General features: G+C 43.0%; 1 protein-coding gene across 2 annotated transcripts in view; it reads right to left on the reverse strand.

The window, feature by feature from the left end:
- Nucleotides 1-23942, reverse strand: part of SYT3 (synaptotagmin 3) — a 55280-nt gene extending 31338 nt beyond the window's left edge. Inside the window, exon 1 of one of the 2 annotated variants that reach the window (XM_087713685.1) lies at nucleotides 23699-23942. The gene's annotated coding sequence lies outside the window, so the exon portion shown is untranslated. The remainder of the gene's footprint in view (nucleotides 1-23698) is intronic. The other variant, XM_087713684.1, reaches the window with a different exon arrangement.
- Nucleotides 23943-24617: the final 675 nt, after the last annotated feature.

The following is a 24617-nucleotide window of genomic DNA, read 5'->3' on the forward strand; positions in this document are numbered from 1 at the left end:
AAATATATCATACTGGGAAATGCCAAAACATATCAATGCCTCTATCTTTCTAGCCCTCTTTTTGAGATCACAAAAATCCTGCCTGCCCAGAGTTAACAGGTCATGCAGAAGAGCACCAAATCTACTTCATAAAGCATCTGACAGGAGAAAATGAATTCTGACAGGCTTGTGTGGATCAAAGTGCACATTTTTATAAAGAGAGCATGTTGAGGTTTGTTGAACGTGTCTCCTGCCTCATAAGCCACATCCATGGGTTGGATGCAAGACAGTCGTCTAAGGAAGGGCTGTGGGTTGTTCTACACTATAGGCAAACTAAGGAGATATGGGTGAAAATTCTTATTTGGCTGTTTGTGGCAGTGATAAAATAGCCATTGCCTTGGCTGTTGTGAAGAAGTGGGTAGAGTAGCACCTACAGAATCCACTCTGAAAAAACCTAGCCAGAAATGTTACTATTAAACTTTGCAAGCTAATTCTTAGGAAATGATGGCTAAAAGGGGTATAGGAAAAAGGATTCAGAAATAATTACCCCTGACACATTGCCACTCAATGTTTTATTGAGCTGCTGTACATTTTAAATAAGATTTAAAATTATAGACAAACTGAAATAGTAATTTGTTAAGTATTGCATTAAGTATTTTTTTAAAAATCATAAATATTGTTGAAGGTGAATCTTAGCATTCTGTCCTCATCTTATTTCACATTAAATGTTAAAATCAAATAAAATCTGCTAGCTTTTATTCTCACCTCCATCAAAAATCCACAAAAATGTGACTAAAACAAATCGTACACAGGCAACACCAGTTACATTTAAAAAGAGAATTTGCATGGAATAAATTTTATTGTATAAATTTTTATGAGAATTTTTAATTCTCATAAAATTCATGTGATAAAAATAAAACCAATATATAAGGTAAGTCTGATTAAAAATTACTTCTCAGGAGAAAATATTAGAAACATATAAAGAAGGCATATAAAATTAACAACATCTTTTTTAAAAAAAAAGACTATAATTTTGAAAGTTACTTTTAAGGGGGGGAAAAACCACTGAATGGTAAAACTGTCTTAACATGTTGAAGCCAATGGGATTTTAATGATTTGCACATTTGTACTCAACTTACAATCACAATTGAGGCCAGAATTTCCATTGTCAAGCAAGGCAGTTCTTAAATTCAGACATATTAAAGTCGCTGAGGTTGAGAAACATGGCCTTAACGCAGTGGGGAAATTCAAAAATATTTACTACCAGTTCTGTGTGTGGCTTGGTGGGTGTGGCAGGGCAAGGATACTGCAAAATCTCCATTCCCACCCACTCTGGGGCCAGCCAGAGGTAGTATTTTCTCCAAACTCCTGAAAATTTTCGTTACCAGTTCTCCAGAACCTGTCAGAACCTGCTGAATTTCACCCCTGCCTTAGTGCCTTTCAACAGGCATGCAGAGTCAGGGCCAAGAGGCTCTCAGGGGGAGGCTGTTTCAAAGAGCGAGGGTGACACTCTTGAAATATGGAGGCAATGGTAATTAGCAGTGCCCCCCAATTTCAATGGATGCTCTTTTCATCCTGCAGTACAATACCAGCAAGCAAGGGCACTTCACCTCCAGTTTTTAAGCCACAGGTGCACAACTGGCAGATCTCTCAAGGTTTGAGTTTGGCGTTCTACCCCTTCCTCAGTTGCTAAGGAATTTTCAATAAGTTAAAAAATTAAATATAATTCTTTTACCTTGGCTAAAATAAAAAGGAATGGAATTTATACAAAAAGAAGGGGTTTAAGAAAAATGTGATTTTAACTCATCTGCTTTTCTCTCGTCCCACACATGTGCTGCTTGGGACACATTCCACACATCCTCTATGTGATGCCAACTTTGTGTGTTCCCACTTTAGGCTATCCCGAGAGCTGATGTGGAAGGACAGTTCATTGATTCTTGAACGAAAGAAAGAAATGATGCAGTTGTCAGCTGGAGCTCTTCCATGGTTCTTTGAAAAGAAAGATCCGCCCCCGATCTGGATGACACTACGGTCATTTGAAGAAGACAGTAAATGGGCTGGCAAAACTCACATAAAAGGAATTGAATTCTCTGGTGGGGTCGGATTAATAGGCTATTTGATAAAAGCCCTGCTGATTAGACTAAACGCCTTTGGAGGCCAACATCCCGATTCCCAAAGGGGTTAATCAGTGATCTCAAGGGAACTAAGAAGGCCATGAGAAGTTGTACAGCAATTACTGCTCAATAAATGCTCTTTCTGATCCTGGAGCAAATGTACCACTTGCAGCAAATATTCTCCAGGTATGTCTGAACAGATTTCCATCCTCCTTATTAGCCTTGATGATTGGAGGATCATGAGAACTGATCCCCCACCTGAGGTTGCAAAGGTTCAGCTTCAAGGAAGATTCTATAACATTTTCCTCCCAAAGCCTTTCTCTTACATAAGAAAATATTCTGCCTCTGAAGATTCATGTAGCATAAGAAAGGTAGACAGGAAATGAACAATCATCAAGGAAATTATAATGTAGAAAAATACAAAGTAGAAACAATAAAAACTATGCATCTCTAATTCTATTAAGGGCATAATGGAATACCAACAAGTTATCAGTGTACAGTAAAAAGAAAAGATGAAATAGACCAAAGATGGGCAACTATGGCCCTTTATGACCTGTGGACTTCCATTCCTAGAATTCCTGAGACAGCCGACTGTAAAGGGGTCATAGTTGCTCATCCCTGAATTAGACCCTACAAAAACTTCTCTCCCTTCCCTTCCCTCCCCCTCCCTCCCTCTGTGCATGTGTGTGTGTGTGTGTGTGTGTGTACGTGTGTGTTTGTGTGTATACATACGGTACATGCTTTTATGTACAACATAAAAATTGGTACAAGTTCCCACTCACAATACAGTGTCCTGAGATTATTTGAGCCTTTCTTATTGTGATTTATTTAATCACCCATGATTGAAGAAATTATGGCATGGTGCAATGTAAAAATTCAATTTAAATCTTAGTTTCAACCCCAATTTCTCAAGCTGAGAGAGAAGTTTTAGAAATATTTTTTGTTATATACTTAAGCTATAATTTAAAAGCTTTTAGTGTGTTGCATTTGTTATATAGTTCTTGAATATTATACGTCAATTTGATGCATGAGTTGTTGAATGATTCTTGTAGCTATTCAATCTGTGACATTTCAGAATAAAAGTGTCACGTTGCATTGGGTAAAAAACAATGGTTCATTTACATTTACTAATAGAACATGTCTTTAGTTTCTATCAAAAACGTATATAACACTTGCATAGCAAGGCCAATTTGTATCCAATACGATGGCACATGAACTTATATTTATCACAGCAAAACAGAAAGAGTTGAAACATGATCACTTTATATTTGTGGATATCTAGAATCAGAAGTAGCCTCATATACATACATAGACATAGAGTTTAGAGTTAGAGTTTATTGGTTTTGTATGCCGCCCACTCCCGAAGGACTTCGGGTGGCTCACAATAAACAGGGGAGGGAATAAATAAGACAATACAAACAATTTTAAAATCCACAACAGTCACAATTAAGACGGGGCTGGGTGCTTTAACAGCCCCCAGCCTGCCGGAACAGCCAGGACTTAGTAGCTTTACGGAAGGCCGAGAGGGTAGTAAGGGTCCGGATCTCCACGGGGAGCTCGTTCCAGAGGGCCGGAGCAGCAACAGAGAAGGCCAAGCCTGTGCGATTGAATTGGTCTTTGGGAGGTAATTGGCAGGAGGAGGTCTCTCAGTACCCAGGTCCAATGCTATGTAGGGCTTTATAAGTAACAACTAGCACCTTGAAGCGAGTCCAGAGACCAATGGGCAGCCAGTGCAGCTCGTGGAGGATAGGTGTAATGTAGGTGTACCTAGGTGCACCCACAATCACTCGCGCGGCTGCATTCTGGACTAGCTGAAGTCTTCGAACACTTTTCAAGGGCAGCCCCATGTAAAGTGCATTACAGTAGTCCAGTCTTGAGGTCACGAGGGCGTGAGTGACTATCTGAAGTGCCTCCCGGTCCAGATAGGGTCGCAATTGGTGCACCAGGCGAACCTGGGCAAAGACCCCCCTGGTCACAGCTGATAATTGGTGATCTAAAGTCAGCTGTGGATCCAGGAGGACTCCCAAATTGCGAACCCTCTCTGAGGGGCGTATAATTTCACCTCCCAGACTGAGAGATGGAATAATTAGCCAATCTTTGGGAGGGAACATCAATAGCCATTCGGTCTTGTTGGGATTGAGTGCAAGCTTGTTCGTTCCCATCCAGACCCTGACAGCCTCCAGGCACTGGCCCATCACTTCTACTGCTTCACTGAGTTGGCACAGGGTGGACAGATACAATTGTGTACCGTCCACGTATTGGTGGTATTTAATTCCATGCCGCCGTATGATCTCACCCAGCAGCTTCATGTAGATGTTAAATAGGAGGGGGGACAGGACCGAGCCCTGCGGCACCCCATAATTGAGGGGCCTCGGGGTCGACCTCTGTCCTCCGACCAACACCGACTACGACCTGTCCGAGAGGTAGGAGGAGAACCACCGAAGAACGGTGCCTCCCACTCCCACCTCTCGTAACCAGTGCAGAAGAATACCATGGTCGATGGTATCGAAGGCCGCTGAGAGGTCAAGGAGCACTAGGATAGAGGACTGACCCCTATCCCTGGCTCGCCAGAGATCATCGATCAGCATGACCAAAGCAGTTTCCGTGCTATAGCCAGGCCTGAAACCGGACTGAAAGGGATCCAGATAATCGGTTTCATCCAAGGACCGTCGGAGTTGAGAGGCCACCACTTTCTCAACAACCTTCCCTACAAAGGGGAGGTTGGAGACCAGATGATAGTTGCTCAAAATGGCTGGGTCCAGAGACGGTTTCTTCAGGAGGGGTCTCACCACCGCATCCTTTAAGAGGAGCGGGAAGGATCCCTCCCGGAGAGAGGTGTTAATTATCATCTGGATCCAGCCGCTGCATTCCAGACAGCGACTAAGGACTCGACCGGACTGTGGACGAGAGTGTCAGGTATCACTCCAACCGCCGTCTGAAATCCCATTAGGGTCCATCAGGCATCTGGGGTGGAACCATCTAATTGGTTCCTCCTCCCTACAGTGGGGGATTGGTCTCCGAAAGTCAAGCCTCAGTAGGAAGTGATCAGACCATGACAAGGGCAGGATCTTAATACCCCTCAATTCTAGATCACGCCTCCACTGCTCCAAGAGGAATACGAGGTCAAGTGTGCGACCCGCTGAATGAGTCGAACCCCGGATTACTTGGGTCAAGTCCATGGCTGTCATGGAAGCTATGAACTCCTGCGCCCCATCAGAGCGCTCACCAAGCGTAGGCAGGTTGAAGTCTCCCAGCACCATAAGCCTGGGGAACTCTACCGCCAGCTCGGCTACTGACTCGAGGAGCGAAGGGAGGGCTGTTGCAATGCTGTTGGGAGGTAGGTACGTTAACAGCAAGCCCACTTGACCCCCAAGGTCCAACTTCAACAACAAGGACTCATACCCGACAAGCTCTGGAGCAGGGATCCTACGAGGAACTAATGACCTTCGGACGATGACAGCCACTCCCACCCCTTTCCTAGGGTCGCAGCTGGTGGAGCACCTGAAATCCCTCTGGGCACATTTCAGTGAGGGGGACCCCTCCCTCTGGGCCCAGCCAGGTTTCAGTAATACATGCCAGGTCTGCCCCCTCGTCTACTATTAGGTCCCGGATGAGGGGAGCTTTATGAACCACAGACCTGGCATTTAGCAACAACAGCCTGAGACCAGGGCCCTGACAATTCTTGCCATCTGGCCCTGGAGTGGAACTAACATGAGGCTGGACATAAAGTGAATCAGGATATAAAAGTAAGACGTGACAGAAAGAAGGAATAAAGATTTGCCTTTAAGACATGTACAAGTTGTTCAGATGTTCAAATTGCTGTCTTGCATAGCTTGGTCTGAACCTTGATATCAATAAAGCCACTTCTCCTAATCCCGAAGTCTGAGCCCCTTAATTTTCTGCAACATTTGTGGAGACCCAGATGGGACTTGGAGCGATATTTCACTGAGGACGGCACGGAGCAACCGGTGTCCAATCGAAGCTGTCTTGCCCAACCTTCAGGCGCCACAGAGAATTTCTCTGGAAGGAGGCAGATGACCCCCTGGGGTACTCAGTGGACACCGATCCAAGAACTCGAACGGGATCAGGACAAGTCAATAAACAATGCCGGCTGAGAAGATGCCTGCAGGCAAGTATTGTGGGAATTGTAGCCCCACTCGTTTGAGAGTGGAAGAGGGGGCCTGATAACCCCCCCTGAGTCCAGGATCGGTGCATCCTAACGTGACCCAAGAGTTGTGTGGGTGGTTAAGCCATTGCAGTTCCTCTTGGTGAGCGTTGGAAGATCCGGCACCGTAGGTCAGTGGCATTGTCTTAGAACATGAGTGGTGGAGGAAGTGTTCCTCAGACACCTCTTCAATGCATATTGAGAAATTTTAAGAAAGGTTTTAGTGATAATATGGAGACCCTAAGGCCAATTCTGTGAAAATGGGGTCCAAGAAGTTTGAGTCCTCTATACCTGGCAGGAGTTTGAAGTGGAGTGATTATGGGCAGAAGATAATCCTTAACAACTTGCAGGTCACCATACACCATTAGTCATTCAAATAAAGTCTTTGGCAGTGCCTATTCGTCTCCATCAGGGAAAAAAAGTTGTAAGGTGTGTAGTCCTCACCCCATTGCACAAGCAATTCAAGACCATATTACCAAATGCTTAAGAGCAGGTAATAAAAAGTTAAAGCCTGAATGGGTGATCCAAGCTAGAAACCTGATCAAATGCAAACAATGTGTGAACAAACGTCTCTATACATCTTTAAAAATATGCCAGCGCTCGCTGGGAGATCTAAAGATAGATATAGAAGAGTTTGGATCTTTAAAAATATGCCAGCATTGTCTGGGAGATCCAAACTAGAAAAGAGAAGACACCAAATATCCCAGAGCAGAGACAAGTATTAACAATCTAGTACTTAAGGAGGACAGGGGGAAAAAAGAGTTGTAAGGTGTGTAGTCCTGGGAGGACAGAATACAACACTCTTAGGAAAACCCTGAGATATAGCCAGTTACCAGGATGGGTAACAAGCCTCCAGGAGGAAAGGAAAGAAAAGAAAGAAGAAGAAAAGAAAAAGAAAAAGGAGAGTCTCAATGGAACATTTAGTTCCTGTATTGTTTTAACTTGCACGTTTGTCTTTGTTGATATGTTTAAGTGTTTAGAGAGAGAGAGAGAGAGAGAGGGAGGGAGGGAGAGAGACAGAGAGAGAGAGACAGAGAGACAGAGAGAGTCTGGCATCAGTGCCCTCCACCTGTGTATCTTTGACATGAAGTGGTTGATATTGAAGGGATAGGAGACCCAAGGAGACAAAAGGTGGAATCAGATATTGATTAGAAAGAACAAACGGTCACATTAGGTGGAGCCAGGAGGAAGAAAACCAAAAAGGTTCCCGAGGGCACAGATCAACTGGACCACAAACCCGGTCCAAGGGAGCAGTTGAGACATAACTCCAATTGCCCCTAACGGAAATTTTATTGCCAGTTGTAAGGTGTGGGTATATGCTCCATTCTCAATGGCTGATTTATATAATTGGAAAAATCAAATTCCTAATTATAGAGAGATCCAGATTAGAAGCATGTCCTTTTTGCAGCCAATTACTATATTTACTAGTCATGCAATTCGTGGAGTACTAGAAATAAAGAGCACTAGTGCTCAAGTAGCAGAGTTGTGGGCTTTAATACGAGCACTAGAAAGGGCACAGAATGAAAGTATATACATTTGGATTGATTCTAAATTGCATTCCTCACATTACATGTCCATGCCACAGTTTATAGAGAGAGGGGACTCTTAACAGCAGAGGAAAAGAAGCGCAACTAGTGTGCTTGCCCAAGGGAATTAAAGATTCCATATGGGGGATCTGCACAATCTCCAAGCTGGATGCTCAGATCCAGCAGAAAAGGGAAAATCAGCTGACAGAGAAGCAAGGCTGTCAGCAACCCGAGATGATCAGAGCTACCCTGACATGACAGCTTACGTAGCATTGGAAATGCCAAGGGGACTGAGCCCCAGATATTCTAAAGCAAAAGAACTCCAGGCAACTGTAGATTTGAAGAGACATAAACAGGGAGAATGGTATGTACTCCCAGATGGAAGAATTTTTGTACCAGCCAACTTAACCTGGCCAGTAGTAAAAGACTCTCACTCAACAACACATATGGGCAAGAGTGCATTAGCAGAAGCACTTCAGCGCATTGCTTACATTAATCGCCTTCACTCACTATGTGCTCAAGTTAATCCAAGACAAGGACTTAGACTTCCGCTAGGAAGTCAGCCCAAGGGATATTCCCCTATGGATTCATTAGTTATTGATTTCACAGACATGCCCAAGTGTGGACTATATAAGGCAATGGTAGTCATAGTGTGCAATTATACTGGGTGGCCTGAATGTTTCCCACCAAGACAAAACAGGCACATGAAGTGACTAGAATCCTATTTAAGGACAAAGGTGTGTCTTGAAACTCACCTTAAATGTGTGAATGCATTGCCGTTGGCACTTTGGTCTGTGCGATGCCTCCACGAAAGGGAATTTGGTTATCTCCTTTTGAAATGATATTTGGAAGACTCCCGGTCATAACTACTAACTTGAAAAATCACGTAAGGGACCTAGGTCAAATAGAGACCTCATGGGTGAATCAAATGGTGGGAGAATTAAATAAGCAAATGCAAGAAATCCAACAATACTGTGTGTCCCTCAGTCCACCATTTCTGAGCACTTCTAGTCATAATATCCGGGTGGGAGACAGAGTATGGATAAAACACTGGAAAGAAGAGAAATGGAAACTTAGGTGTAAGGGCTATATCGTGACCCGTCAAAACCGCGTTAGACTAAACCGTGCCCAATTAAACCGCGTCGCTCACGTCATCAACAGGGCGACAACAGCCAGCGCGGAGAAAGAAGGGCGCTTTAAATAGCGCTTTGAAAGCAAGCCGATTCAACTTAAGGTAAGGGTTAGCTTTAGGGTTAGGTTAAGGGTTAGGGTTAGGTTAAGGGTTAGGGTTAGGTTTAGGGTTAGGTTAAGGGTTAGGATTAAGGTTAGGTTTAGGTTTAGGTTTAGGGTTAGGTTTAGGGTTAGGGTTAGGTTAAGGGTTAGGTTTAGGATTAGGTTTAGGGGGGTTAGGTTTAGGGGTTAATTTTAGGTTTAGGGTTTACAGCGTGCTTCTGTCTCCACGCTGTTGTCGCCCTGTTGATGACATCAGCGATGCGGTTTAGTCGGGCGCGGTTTAGTCGGGCGCGGTTTTGTGGGTGAACCGGGCCATATACTGTGGTCATGTGTTCTCCACCTGCAATAAGAATGTTGGAATCCAAGTCTTGGATTCACTGGACTCGAGTTAAGCCAGCTACTGATGAGTATTGGGAGGCAGACCAGGATGAAGCCTGTCCTTTAGTGGTATGCTTGAAGAAGCGCCCCTATAACTGTCCTACCAGCAACAGGCAAACTACATACAGGGCAGAAGAGGCCTTACTGGTAGGCACCCCCTGGAAGCTGATCCTCTACATACAGCCGAAGATTTGGAGGAAGAAGACGACGTTCCATTTGTTAGATGTAAAATGTGTTAGGAAACCTGGCCACCTGTCAGGGCATGGAAAGTCAAGCATACATAGCCATAACTGCACTATCTATTGCTTTAGTGAGTGTGCTTGCCCTTATTGTCATTTGTTGTATGGGATATTCATTCTTTTGGAATTGTCCCCTCCCAAGAAAGACAGGTTCTGAGGCTAAAATCATTGACTGTGACAAAGGGTAGTACGAAACTCCTGGAGACACTTATGTTTGAGGAAATCTGGGAGTGGGCTCTCTGTAGTGTAGTACTCATCCTGGGATTGTGGACATTGTATTTAACAAATAAGAGATGGTTCTGTGGGACATCTAAGACTGATATTGCCCTTTCCCAGATCATATACAATCCCAATCTTCTTCCTGACATGGTGATTTTGTATATTAAGGGAATTGTGATTGGATAGGTTCTGTGTAAGGGACAATTATGAACTTTTTGTGAGTTTGGCTGTTATTGGCAAAGGGCCTACTGAGTGATAACATCCTGAACAGTAGTTCCCAATGTTGTGAGAATGCCCGAGTGACCCCCTCTTGCCCTTGAGAGAGGCTCCAGGATGTTGAGAATCCCAAAGAACAGGACAAGATCAGGGCCTGGGGTATGGGGTTCCTGGAGACGACGGACGAGGGATTGGAGCCAGCTTGCTCCCACCACTGGTGTCTCATCTCTCGGTGGGGATGGTACCATGAACCTAAACCAATCCCAAACCCTAAGGACAAACGCCCAACAATCCAGGTAAAACATGAATGGAACAAAGCGAGAATGGGCCTCTGAGACAATTAAGAGAAGGGAACTATATAAATACAAGGAGTTTTATTAAGGCTTATAAAAATGATGGGCTGAACAAAATTGCTTGCAAAAAAGTGGTACAGAATTAGCACTCCATAACCCTTTGAACTAGATCAGTCTAATTAATCAATCTGACCCTGCACTAGGTCAAAAATGCTGGTTGTGCTTGTCTGCTGCTCCATCATCTTACCATGCAGTTCCAGTAGAGCCAGGCCTTTGGGTAAATACCAGGGCCACGGTGGTCCTTGAGAAGGGTGGTAGATGGAGAACCAAAGCGGCAGAAACCAGGGTTACAAGGTGACTTTTACAATGCAGTAAAAAGGCTGGGGATGAGCCTCCTCCCCATTGTTGGCCCTATAGCCATTGGTGTGGAAATCCTAGGACTACCCTCCTTGTGCATCAAACAGTATCAGGAACCTGGCATTTCTGTAGGGTCACTGGCAGAAAAGCAATGACCATCAGAATTATACCTTAGCCCTAGACAGACACTTATGGACGTAAAACTAACCTGCAGTATTTCTCCTTCTGCCCACAACCTCTTGCAACAGAAGGTCACCTTCTCGCCTCTGCCCCCTCTAAGAACTACCCGTTGGGAGGGAATTTGACATATGAAAAGTGCCCAAGGCCATTTCAGCCAGCCCGATTCCCATTTTGGCTCTCAATTCGATCCTCAACAGGATTATGTGATCTATTTTCCCCTGGAAATACCAGTTCCCATTATCACTTTGAAGGGATAAGCAAAAGGACCATAAGCAAGAAACTCCATTACAACTGCTTACTGGCATATTCATGGGAGGGACCTTGGGTGTTTGGACTAATGAAAAGAACTTCCTGGCCCATGACTTTTCCATGAAGATAGGTGTGTGTAGGAGAAAATGGAGTGTTCTTATGTGGGAAAAATACGTATGTATGCTTACCTTCTAACTGAACTGGAACATGTATCCTGGTAGGATGAGGTCTGAGAATGTATGTATGTATGTATGTATGTATGTATGTATGTATGTATGTATGTATGTATGTATGTATTTAGTGTCACAACCCCTGGTATGACCAAATATGGGAGGAAGGCCACTGCTTCCTATCTCTGTCTATCAGCTCATCACAAGAGACCATCCAGATAGGAAGCAGTGGCCTTCCTCCTATATTTGGGCATACCAGGGGTTGTGACACTAAATACATACCTATTTCCCTGGCTCAGCTGATAAAGGAGGAGAACCTTGTGGCTTAGTGGTTAACACAACTGCCTAATATGTAATATAGCCCAGGTTCGAATCCCAGTTAAGGGTATGGCTAGCTGATGAGAGCTAAATAGCTTGAAATAGATCTATACTAGTCTCCCTTTATTTATTTATCAGCACAAATACAACATATATATATATATATATATGTTTTTTATTTATGCTGATAAATAAATAAAGGGAGACTAGTATAGATCTATTTCAAGCTATTTAGCTCTCATCAGCTAGCCAGGGTATGGCTTGAAATAGATCTATACTAGTCTCCCTTTATTTATTTATCAGCATAAATAAAAAACACAAATATAACAAAGGCAACAGTAAAAATATTGGGTTTCTGTCGTGATGGACTCTTGTGACGAGCCGATTGACAGATGATGGAAGCAGTTAGCTTCCTCCCATAATTGGGGCTTACCAGGGGTTGTAAAAATCTAATATAAATATAAATATATATATATTTATTTATTATTGGTGTTATATATCATTAACTTGAACTGATTATGTTATGCCAAATGTCATAATCTAAGATACTATAATAGGTAAGACTCAATTGTATCTAAAAATAGAGTCTTAAAGGGGGGAATGAGGCAGGACATAAAGTGAATCAGGATATAAAAGTAAGACGTGACAGAAAGAAGGAATAGAGACTTGCTTTTAAGATATGTACAAGAACAGGAAATGTTAAAAGCCTAACCACAAGAGTACAAGCTAGCCACAGAAAGTTTCTGGAAAAGCTTAGGCAAGATATTTAGTAACAGAAACATATTACATTCCTGTGTTCTGCTGCTTTTGAAAGATATATAAGATCTGTCTTTTCTATAAGTTATTGTTCATATGTTCAAATGGCTGTCTTGCATAGCTTGGTCTGAACCTTGATATCAATCAATAAAGCCACTTCTCCTGATCCCGAAGTCTGAGCCCCTTAATTTTCTGCAACACACACACACACCCCTCACAAAAAATTGTCCAGCTTGAGACTTGATTGTTCAGTAGTATATTACATATTTGCTGAAAAAGGAATACGGAGAAAGCTAAATCCAGTTGAAACAGCTGACTGACTATGCAATGAACCATAATAATAATTTATTAAACTTGCATGCTGCCCAACTCTCAATTACTCTGGGTAGCTCACAATTATCAAAACAAAGAAATTACAATAAAACCAATGAAACATAAATGGCTATATGGAAGAAGAGCACAACCAGCCTTCTCAAAAAATTTGAGCAGGCCTCTTAGAAAGGACATAGACAACATTTTGTTGCAGGGCTCACTTGTGGAGCCTTAAAATCAAGAGTAAATTCCTCCCAGCTCCAAATCAGCCACACAACGCAGAAAAGATTAGCTAGTTACATGCAGTTGTCTATTTCCCTTTGTTCCTTTTCTTCAACCTTACTCTTATTCTAATTTCCTCTTTCTCAGCAATGTTTCCTGAATGCAACAGAAGATGAGTTCAGCCCGTGTGCTCTCCAAATAGCCTATTAGTTGGCCAACAGCATTACATGCATGAGCGAAAGCAGATGCATCCAACTCGCAGCTGAAGGTTGTATATGGTCTACCAAAGCTTTGAGATAACCAAAAGTTATTGATGAGTATTTAAGTATTTAATGTAACAAAATGGAAAAATAAAAGCATATAGGTACACTTGTATTAAAATAATATTAAATTCAAATTAATTTAAGTTACATTTAATTTGGTCTGGTTCCATGAATTTTTGCGACTGTAATTGTTGGTGCATCAGACTTAGGCCCTTGGCCTGTTGTCTTGCACCAAAGTTACACACAAAGAACTCAACTTCATTCTGTTACAAATTCTTCTGTTTATGTGCCAATTTTACTGAGCTTTAGCAAGAATACATAGTTTGGACCAAGGTAGCCTTTTGCTCAGTACACAATAGCATTGGTTAAGTATGGCAGTGATAACATATGTTTTTATTTGTGTTTGTCCATTAAAGTGGACAAAATAATTAAAAATATTCTAATCTTTTTTATATTTCATCTTCTGACCAAAAGATAAATTGCCTATTGGAAGGACACTTGCAAACTTCTTAAAACCAATATATTTAATGAATAATTCTAAATTTTGAAGTAGCACTATGTACAGCATCACATCAGAGAAGCAACACATTGAGGAGGCTTATGTGAAAGATTCTAGCTTCATTGTAGCACACACATGGGTGGCAAATAGCAGCATCAAATAACTCTCTTGTTGTTAACACACAATGATTAGAATGCTATCCTATTCAATTCCAGAGTTCCTTTTATTCAACAGACGGATATACCTTCACCAAACAGAACAAATAATAAAAGGTTATGACATAAACATATTTTTTTAAATGAAGAAGCAATAGGTTTCTGCTGAGAACAGAATGTATTTACTTAACCATCTCCTTCTTTATACCAAAACAGGCATGTACCTATTTTCCTGGAATTCGCCTCTTTCAATGATGCAAGATAATTTCAAAGGTAGATAGACAGAATAATAAGAGCTGTTGTTGTTGGCAAACATCCATATCCGTTCTGGTTTTTATTGCACAATTTTTGGCATTTGGATCCTGATGTTCTCTTTTATTATAATCATCCCTTTTGAAATTGCTTCTAATACCTGATGTATTAGTTTTCTCCCAACAAGATTTGCCTTGTTGTTATCAGCAATACTCAATAAAATCATCAGTATTGTCATTTCAAGGGTACAGGAAGTGAGGGCAAGAACTCTTCTGGGTCAGACTTAAAGCTGAATGAGAATTTTAAAACAGGTCTCTCCCATATCCATTACATCAGTGATGGTGTCCGGTGGACACACACACCCCTACACACACACACAACACTTTCTGTGTCCATGAAAATATGAACTGTTTTCACTGGCACATATACAGGACCACAATTGAGTTCCATATTTGTGTTGCTAAGTAAGACATTTGTTAAGTGAGTTTTGCCCCCATTTTACGACCTTCCTTGCCACACTTGTTAAGTAAATCATTACAGTTGATAAGTTAGTGACATGAGTTTTAAGTGAATCTAGCATTCCCGTTGATTTTGCTTGTCAAAAGATTGCAAAAGGTGATCACCTGATCTTATGACACAGCAACGGTTATAAGTATGCGTCAGTTGCCAAGCATCTGAATTTTGATCACATGATCATGGGCATGCTGCAAAGGTTGTGTGGAAAACAATCAAAGGCCACCTTTTTCAGTGCTAATGTAACTTTGAACAGCCACTAAATGAACTTTTGTAAGTTGAGGACTACCCATAATATCTTGGTAACGACGTCTAATATATATCTCTGCCTGCTATAAATAATTCAAACAATAGCATTCATATTAGGAAGAATGGCACTATCCTAAGCATGCAGTATTTGACAAAACACAGAGCAGCATTGGGTATCCATACATGTTACAGAATCCAGTCAACCTATCAGAGAATGATTTTCAGATCAGGGTATCTAGCAGACTGGTATGTTTTCAGTGGTAGTTGAGTACAAATTCACACACAGTTGAGTTGTTCCTGCTTACTTTCTCTTATTCATCTCCTGTAATTGTTAGCTCAGTTTGTCAATCTGTTGCATATTTCCTTACTTCTGTTTCTTGACATGCTTATTGCACTGCAAATTATCTTAAGTGTTTGTACTTTATTTGTACATAAAGTACAAATAGGCAGGGTACAGCTATGTGCTGCTCCTCTTGAGTGTATCTTTGGATTACCTTAATAAAAAGCTTTCTTGACAAACCTGAGCAGCTGCCACAAACACTTAATGCTCAGTTTCTAAACAACATTTTCATTTTGTAGTCTTTTTGACCTTCACTCAGCAAACTCTCATGATAACAGAGTTGGAGCAACACACTTTTGCATTGAGTGTGAAACACACATTGTTCTTAGAGAAGACTCTCTTTCTTCCTAGTGATGTGCAGCTAAAATGGGATATGCTACAAATGCATTAGCCACCATTGGCTTTGGACACACCTGTGGAATGTTCTCTATCCTTTTGGATGAGGCTGCCCAGGATTCCAGTTGAATATTATGCATGAAAAAGGAAGCCCTACCATTAAGCCAAGTGTGCATGTGCAGGTGCATTTATCTGTGTCAGTGAAAGGGAGATTTCAGTTCTCTGGCTCATGCATCATGTCAATACCGCCTCTTCAATCACTTGCCATTTGTCACCCCCGCATGGAATGAGTCACTGTGCTGTGTAAGGGAGATGAGGAGGAGGAACAAGAGAAAAGGGATTTTGAAGGGAACCTCCAGGAAGATGGATCTGAGCTATTAGTGCTACCCCTATGTAGATGAGAAGCATATGGTGTGTGTGTGGGGGGGGAGATCTCCACCCCACTGGAACTCCATGCCTGAAGGAAGAAGGAAAAGCAGAGGGTGATGTGAAAACCCTGAAACATTATCAAGACGATTTCCAATTTCTATATGAAAAGAGCATATTCTCCAATACTGCAAGCAACATTGCAAACATAGAATGAAGAAAAAGTTATAACTCACACTATGACTTAATGTGTACTGAACAGTAGGTCTAATTGTAGGCACTATGCAAGTCTTTAAGAAGATGTTGGATAGCCATCTGTCTGAAACGGTATAGGGTTTCCTGCCTAGGCAGGGGGTTGGAGTAGAAGACCTCCAAGGTCCCTTCCAATTCTGTATTGTATTATATTGTAAGTCTGAGGGCCTTGTAGTTTACACAAGGCAACAACTGAAAATGAAGCTAGGTACCATATACTGCTGCTGCATTGACCATGATGGCCATTTGGCTGTGCATACTGGGGGTGGGGGAGGAGAAGAGCATGACTCATTGGGGTTCTACTATAAAGAAGTCAGGAATTCTGCTTATTAATAGGATATCACCTTGCTTCTTTTTCATCTCTTATTTTTCTCACCAAGCCATAATGTTTGTACATTATAATCCAGAACATTTATGGCTTCTCACATAAGAGATGTTTTGCTGGAGCAGACCAAAATTGGTCCAACTTCTCAAATTTTCCTGCAAGTAAGCAACCAGGTGTCTCGAGAGAGAGAGAGTTCCCAGCAATTGGTGCACTAAGATGTATTTCCTCTAAAAATGACAATTTTACCCAGCTGCAGGTTTAAAGCAAGAGATGGATCCCCCTTGGATTTCTCTCTCTTCCTTTTTATAGCCATCAAGTCTGGTGGCCAATCATATGTCCTGCGATGAAATATCTTCACTCAGTTTTCAGCAAGTACTAACCCTTGTTAAAGTTCTCAAAGCTAAATGTAATCCTCAAATAAATCAAGTTAGATAATAAACAAATTGTTTTCTTTTTAAAAACATTTAAGTCCCCCCTCCCACTAATGTCAAAGAACCTGACTTCCATCAAGACAGAAACAAAAAGCTCACTTTTTCATTGAAGGAATCTTTCCCAAACATTATACTTAAGCTTTCAGGATGTAAGAATTTCAATCATGCCATTTACCATATTTTTTTCCTGCTGGAACTGTAAATTAATGACTAAAAGCTATATGATGCAGAAGCAGTATTTGTTACTTGGAGCAGTTTTTCCCTCCAAGAAATACCTTGAAGATAATGAGTGTGTGTGAACTCACTGCAAAACATTATTTCATTATATTTTGGTTCCTGAGCCCAAAACTTCCAGAAGCTCTTCCAATTACAATAGGGACCTACAGAAACACCACCTCATCTTTTGCCTTAGGATATTGTCTGGAGACTGATTGCTCTGCCCTCCTCCTGTTCTCTGTTTCATGGGTTATTGTTCAATTTATCCAACAGAGTTGTGTCCCACTTAGGCCGTTTATTCTATACTACTGATTGATAGGCACTGTATTGTATTGTATCTAGGACAGTAGTAACTGCATTTTGGGCAAACTGTCATCCCGGTTACTTCTTTTTGATTGTGGGTTTTCAATAAGATCAGTAAGGAAACATATAAACCAGTCCTTGTGCATTCGGAGGTCCTCTTGCTCTTTTTATTGAGCGAAGCCCTAGGTTTTGTCACTATCTCTCTCGTAATTCAACTCCTAGCCATGTGGATACCCATCAGCTGGATATAAAGGTTAAAAGGAAAGAAAGAAAAAAGAAAGAGGCCGTTTTTATCTTTCTAGAATGCAAAGGCAGGCACCAAACCATAGTTTAGAAAATACAAATAGAATCAGACAAGAGGAATTCATACAAAAATTACATCGCATTGGTCTTGTTCTCTACCTGTCTGCCATGAGAATCCCATTAATCCGTTAGTACATTTGATAAAGCAGGTTCTACATCTGAAAGCACACACAGGAAATCTAGACTAAGTTGCTGACTGAAGGCAACCACACACCCAGGGAAATCTTCAGATAAATTGTCTCATCCCATCTTCTTCAGCAAGCATGATCTGTGGCTGCAGTGATGGGACTTACAAATCAACACATCTGGGAAAGCACTTGATTGGGGAAGGCTGATCTAAAAAACGCTTCCGTCCTCTTCCTGCTAACCCATCATGTAAAATATGCATTGCAGGAAGATAGGGGGTGGAAAGGAGAGCTTTGACCTTCACTTTCACTCCTACTTTCACTGATGAGGAATAGGATGGCTACCTTTTATAACTATGTGTGCCACCCAAATACTATGGCTGAATCCTATTCCTAGATATTATTGTTGTTGTTAGTCGGCAAGTCATGTCCGACCCATCATGACCCTATGAACAATGTTCCTCCAGGCCTTCCTGTCCTCTGTCATCCCCCAGAGTCCATTTAAGCTCGTACCTATTGCTTCGGTGACTCCATCCAGCCACCTCATTCTCTGTTGTCTCCTTCTTCTTTTGCCCTCAATCTTTCCTAGCATTAGGTTCTTCCCCAGTGAGTCCTTCCTTCTCATTAGGTGGCCAAAGTATTTGAGTTTCATCTTCAGGATCTGGTCTTCTAAAGAGCAGTCAGGGTTGATCTCCTTCAGGACTGACCAGTTTGATTCGCCTATATATTAATCAACCACTATTTCTAATATTTAATGAGCTGTACTCTCCACTGTGGGCCTGGATACCCAGCCTTCACTATTGTAGATCAAGACCAGGAAACTTTTGGATGGCTAAGACTTGCACATTAGGGAATGGGTAATGGTAGAATTGAGTAGGAAAGTAACACAAAGTGTGTTTAACCAGGATTTTTGCAAGGGTCTTGCTTTGGGAGGGGTTTTTGTTAATTAACAATTAACTAAAGTATATTTTTAAATGTATGATACATTTTGTTTTTAATTTGAAAATGGCAGCAAAAAACACCATCCACTTTCAACAACTGAGATCATAAATCTCTGCCAGCCACAAAAAATGGTTTGGGCAGCCTGATGTAGACCTAAAATCATATGTTGAGGCCTCAGGGGTCCATCATTCTTGTCATTAAAGGTGCAATTCAAGCAGAAATGCAGGGTCTGATTCAGCAAGATGGGCTGAATAGCCACCTCCCCATTGCCAAATTTTGCAGCATGTCACATGCACCATCTTCTTTTTACAAAGTTATGTCAGGCATAAATTGACCAACATCTGGCCTGTTGGCTGTTCTTTCAGTACCAGCAATTCCATCACTGAACAGCCTGCACTATAACTCTGTGGCAGTGCCCCCTCCCCCCTAGAGGCCCTAGGGCCATGATGTTGACAGAGCTGTCATGTTTGTTTGTTTGTTTGTTTGTTTATCATATTACTATTTAAACAAACCATCAGCAAACACACACATGTGAATAATATGTGGACAATATAATGCAGGAGATGAAATATTAAATTAAGATAAAACCATAACAAAATCCCCATAATATGGAGCCATACAATTGCAATGGGATCGATGTTGTCATTTGTTATCTAAGGAAGCTAACCATCTGACTGCTTCTGGTGTGGCTGCGAGGAGATCATTCCAGGTACCTTGAAATTTCCTGAGGAGACGTTCTTGAACTATACATGTTATAGTTTGTTCCAGTGCACCACAGTCACATCATGGGCTCTCATTGGGGTACAAAGTGTAGATTTCCTCCATGATGGTTATACCCTGTCTTAACTGAGTAGGTACCACAGTGACTGAACTGGATATTGCATTCCTCAAGGCCAAAAACTAACTGGCGTGGGGTAGTTGATTTACAAATATGAGTTGTATCAGGCCTCAATGCTATTTTTCTTTTTCTTTTTTTTTTAATAAAAAAAAACCAATTGTATTGTGTTCTTATTTTTGTTCATTACCCAGAGTTCCTTTAGATAGACAGGCAGTCATATAAATCTGTTTGATAAATCCATAAATAACTCACATGGTCCCAATCCTACCTAGGTAACTAGGAATTCCTGCCTTTTTCCCTCCCAACTTGCAGTTGCCTGCTTGTCTTTCTGCGCTGCCATCTGCAAGTAACATGACCCAGCCCTGTTGTATCCACAGCCATGTCGGGTCGATAAGATGTCTTGTTGCTGCCAATATGAAGAATACTATCCTGCAAAGTTTTTCTATAACCTTAAAGGAAGGTTTTTAAAAAAAATAAAATTATTAACTGGCCTCTTTGTTTTTATTTTATGTCTTTATATCTCTCCTTTATTGTTTATTTTTACAAATAAGGAAGTGAATATATCCAACATTTCTACCTATTTTCCCCAAAACAATTCTGTTAGGGGGGGTTGGGCTGAGATGAGTTACTGACCCAAAATCACCCAGGAGGCTTTTATGACTAAGGCAAGACTTGCACTCAGAGGCTTCTATGTTCTAGCCTGGGGCCTTAATCACTAGACCAAATTGAAAGTTAGGGCAGAGTTTGAGATAAATGATGGGACCATTGTAACTGTCCTTCTAATTTCTGCAGAGTGCTCATTCAAATCATTTAATAAAAATTGCAGGGGGCCCGAGAGAGAGGGAGCAGATTTTTAAGACACTAAATACTTTCAGAGATGAATAGATTTCAACCAGGAATCTCAGAATTTTTAGAAAGAAGGGAAAGTGGAAGCAAGGCTTAATAGTAAGTAAAACAAACGCTCAGTGTTTAAAGATGGGAGAAGCTGATGATCCTAACCTCTCATAATCAGCAAGGCGCATGGTATGAGGATAATAGTAGTTCAACAACTGCAGAGGCCAAACTGCAGAAAGTGTGAGGGAATCGGCACCTGCAGGATCAGCGGGGACGTTTTTGCAACACAATGCTCTCCCAGAGAGAGGCCTAAATTAAGGGACTGTGCAGTCCCAAATTGGATGAGGGCTCTAGAAAAGGAGTCCCAAACTCCTGGGCCATGGCCCTTTGTGGAACCGGGCTGTGCAAGCAGTGGGCAAGTATGCGAAGGTTCATTTGCACATGTTCAGGATTATGCTGCACATGCAAAGCACACCCACCCACCACTGCCCGTAGTCTGTAGAGTGGAAAGGCTGGGGACCACTGGTTTAGAATTTCTCAGGATATATCTAGTAGATTAGAAGACTATAGCTTTAGTTTTTGTCAAGATTTTGTCTATTAGGTGTAAGCAAATATAGGATTGGATTTGACTGGGTTTCAGAGTGTCATCAATGGGCTTCAACCTGGCAGGCGGCTTCCTTAAAGTGGCTAAGATTAAAAATTAAATTATGGGGGGAAAGTAATTACAGATTTTTTTTGACTGAAAAACATTTCTTGACTTCTTTAGAAAGCCTTGTTTTTTAAGAGGGAAATATGGGAAAATATGGGACACGGTGGCTCAGCGGCTAAGATGCTGAGCTTGTTGATCAGAAAGGTTGGCAGTTCGGCGGTTCGAATCCCTAGCACCGCGTAATGGAGTGAGCTCCTGTTACTTGTCCCAGCTGCTGCCAACCTAGCAGTTCAAAAGCACATAAAAATGCAAGTAGAAAAACAGGAACCACCTTTGGTGGGAAGATAACAGTGTTCGGTGTGCCTTCGGCGTTTAGTCCTGGTGGCCACATCACCACAGAGACATCTTAGGGCAGCACTGTCTCTTCGGCTTTGAAACGGAGATGAGCACCGCCCCCTAGAGTCGGGAACGACTAGCACATATGTGTGAGGGGAACTTTTACCTTTACCTTTAAACAAAAATATCTATCCCAAGTTAGGCCTGATCCTCTTCCACACATTTGTATAGATGAGATACACTATCAAGAAATGTTAGTAGAAGGCATGCCTTATTTTCCTCAGGCTGGCACATCACGCAACTCATCCACAAACATATACAAAGATATATTTGCATAGTCTGAGAGAGTTAACTTGGTTTAGTGGCTAAGGCATGCTAAAAATTGTGAGAGCCTGAGTTCTACACCGCCTTGCACAGGAAGTCAGCTGGATCACCTTGGGCCAAGTCACTTTCTCTCAGCTTTAGGAAGGAGACAATGGCAAACGATTTCTGAATACCTTGCTGAGAAAACTGTAGAGACTTACCCAGGCATTCTTATTCTAAGAATCATCGTAATTGAAAGTGAGAAAAAAAAGTATTTGCATACCAACCTAAAAAGGATAGTAGTCCACACATAATGGTAATATTATATTAATATGTGATAAATTTCCAACAAGATATTGTTTGGTAAAGAAACTTATATTTCCTCAGCAGGAGAAATGCATGATAAATTATGTTCTGTAGGTGCATCACTGTCATATTCGCAGCCCATTTTTTTCACTGAAGTTGAATAAAAAAATTATTATGGAATAAACTTTATTTTTTGCTGCCTGTACCCAAATACACAGTACCGGGAATGCACTCACTTATCTGCATACATGTAATTTTTGCATATCTTTAAGCTGAGGCGGGACAGAGCTGAGCTGAGGCACTGTAACCCTCACACACATACAAGCACAAAGGGTGCTACTAGAATTCTATTTATTTCACACAGACAAACAGCTGTTCTATCACACTTGCACTTTTAATGTGTACACAAACCAAATGTGAAGCACAATGGTGTTACAAACCTTCCACTGGAAAGGCTGTTGATAGACACATTTCATGCCCAATGTCAGAAGGAAATGTGATCTCCTGGTAAGTGTAGTATATTAATATGTATTGTACTGTTCTATGTCTGTTACAGAATCAGCCCATCTGCTTATGCCATGCTGAGGCATATCGGCAAGTCTGCGCGCACACAGCTAGCTCTTTCCCTTTGGGGTTCACTCATTCCCCTTGGAAGATACCTCATTCTTTCCAAAGTACTCAAGGCTCTCGTTTGAGAAAGGAGGCACGGCCTTCTCTGGCGTTGCTCCCCCTCCCCACCGCCATCTCTCTTTCCAAGCTGTTGCCTCCCCTCCTCTTGCACGCTCACTGGCACACAGGAGGCCGGTGCTGGCTGCGATATGTGCCCCTAATCACATTAGCAGCGTGTTGGCACAACAGCCGCCCCGGGAGGCTGGCCCATTGTCTGCGCCCTGACGTGCTGAGCCCTGCCAGCCGCCTCCTAATTACACCCTCCGCCAGGCAAGGGTGTGTGGATGAGGGAACCCCCATAGAGTCAAAAACGTGCTGCCCCCATACCTGGCCTCTCCTTTTTTCCCCTGCCAGCAGAAGGGCCCCAGTCCAGTGCAGCTGCTGTGCATGACCCTCTCCCTCCAAAATGCAAATTAAAACACCTGCTGCCCCCCAAACTTGGTCCCTTCCTCCTACTGCATCCCATGCATGTCCTCGATCTCTCTATTCCGCCTTGATTTCTTTTGCTTCTCTATCCCAGGGACCTTCCCCTCTCATTTTCCCCACCTCACTCTGGATCCATATTAGGGCCCCACCGGTGCCTGCCTCCCCGGCCTGGATCCAGACCTCTACCCTGATCTTCCAGCTGCACCCCATCGCATGCCTCAGCTCCTCCTTCCCCGGTCCACCTGCATGCCATAACAGCCCCCTTCACCAACTCCATTCTTCTTTCCTCCGCCACCCCCAGGATCTCCTCTTTCCACCCACCTAACCCGTATAGCTTGTCTGCTCCTGCACCTTTTCTCCTTTCTTTCCATGGCGGAGAAGCCCCCTCCGTCACCCCGCCACCCATATGCAACCAAGCCCCCACTTTTCCTCCCTTTTCCCCTCCAGCCCCCGATCATATCCAGCAGCAGCCTCCCTGCTCAGCCGGAAGGCGCAGCAGCAGCGGTCGCTCTTCTGTCTGCCCATATTGCCCGTTCCTTACCTGAAGAAGAGAGACGCCGAAGAAGCCGACTCTGGGAGAAGGACAAGCGGCTGGTTGCGCTCCGCGACTGTTGCCTCCCTTGCCGGCTGGCCGCGGGAGCTGGTGCTGGAAGCTGAAGTCAGGTCACTAGAGGGCGCCCGCAGAAAGAAGGGATGGAGGAGGGGCGGAGGGGGCGGTGGAGACTCGAGCGAGGGAGCTGCGGCAGCCCCTTCGCCGGACTAGATGCGGTGGGTCGGGGGGCGGCACCGCAAGGGCTGGCGGAGGGAGGGAGGGAAGGATGGGGGAGAGAGAGAGAGCCAGGGTAGCCAGGCAAAGCAGCAAGGCGGCGGCGGCGGCAGCAGAGTATATGGTCCCTGCACAATCCGTGTGCAGAGGGATAAAAGGATGCGTGCACCGGCACACCCAGCGGCTCCCGTGCAGTTTCGTGGCTTTCAGGTTGGGGGGGTGGGGAGAAGGGCACCTCTCGTTCGCCCAAGGCTATTCTGGGAGGCTCGCAGGCGGAAGGACGGGAGCCAGAAGGGTGCAGTATTGTCGCGATGTGTTCAGATGGCGAACTTTCGAACTTGTCTGGAAGGCGGCGTCCTTTCATGGGCAGGATTTAGCAAAAATGACCGTATTTCATCCCAACCTTCCTTCTGCTGGAAAGCACAACCCCAAAAAGAACATGGAGCATCTTCCGCCCCCTCGGCCTGGGGAAGAAGGGATCTCTTTCCTTGCCCCTAGGCACCCCTTACCCGATGCCCCAATGGCGGCCTTTGAGCAGCCCAGCAGCTTGCTTCTTTCTGCTATCAGGTGATGGTAGGAAAACTAGTTTGTCAGACCCAGCTCAGCCTTCCTCGACTTGGCACCATCTAGAGGGGTAACTCCCATAATCCCCTGCCAGTGCTCCCACTGACTGGGCAGTGGGAAGAGTGGTTGA

Source organism: Thamnophis sirtalis, unplaced genomic scaffold (genome assembly GCF_051295495.1).
Source record: "Thamnophis sirtalis isolate CommonGarterSnake01/CBP01778 unplaced genomic scaffold, rThaSir2_p1.2 scaffold_4, whole genome shotgun sequence".
NCBI classification, from domain to species: domain Eukaryota; kingdom Metazoa; phylum Chordata; class Lepidosauria; order Squamata; family Natricidae; genus Thamnophis; species Thamnophis sirtalis.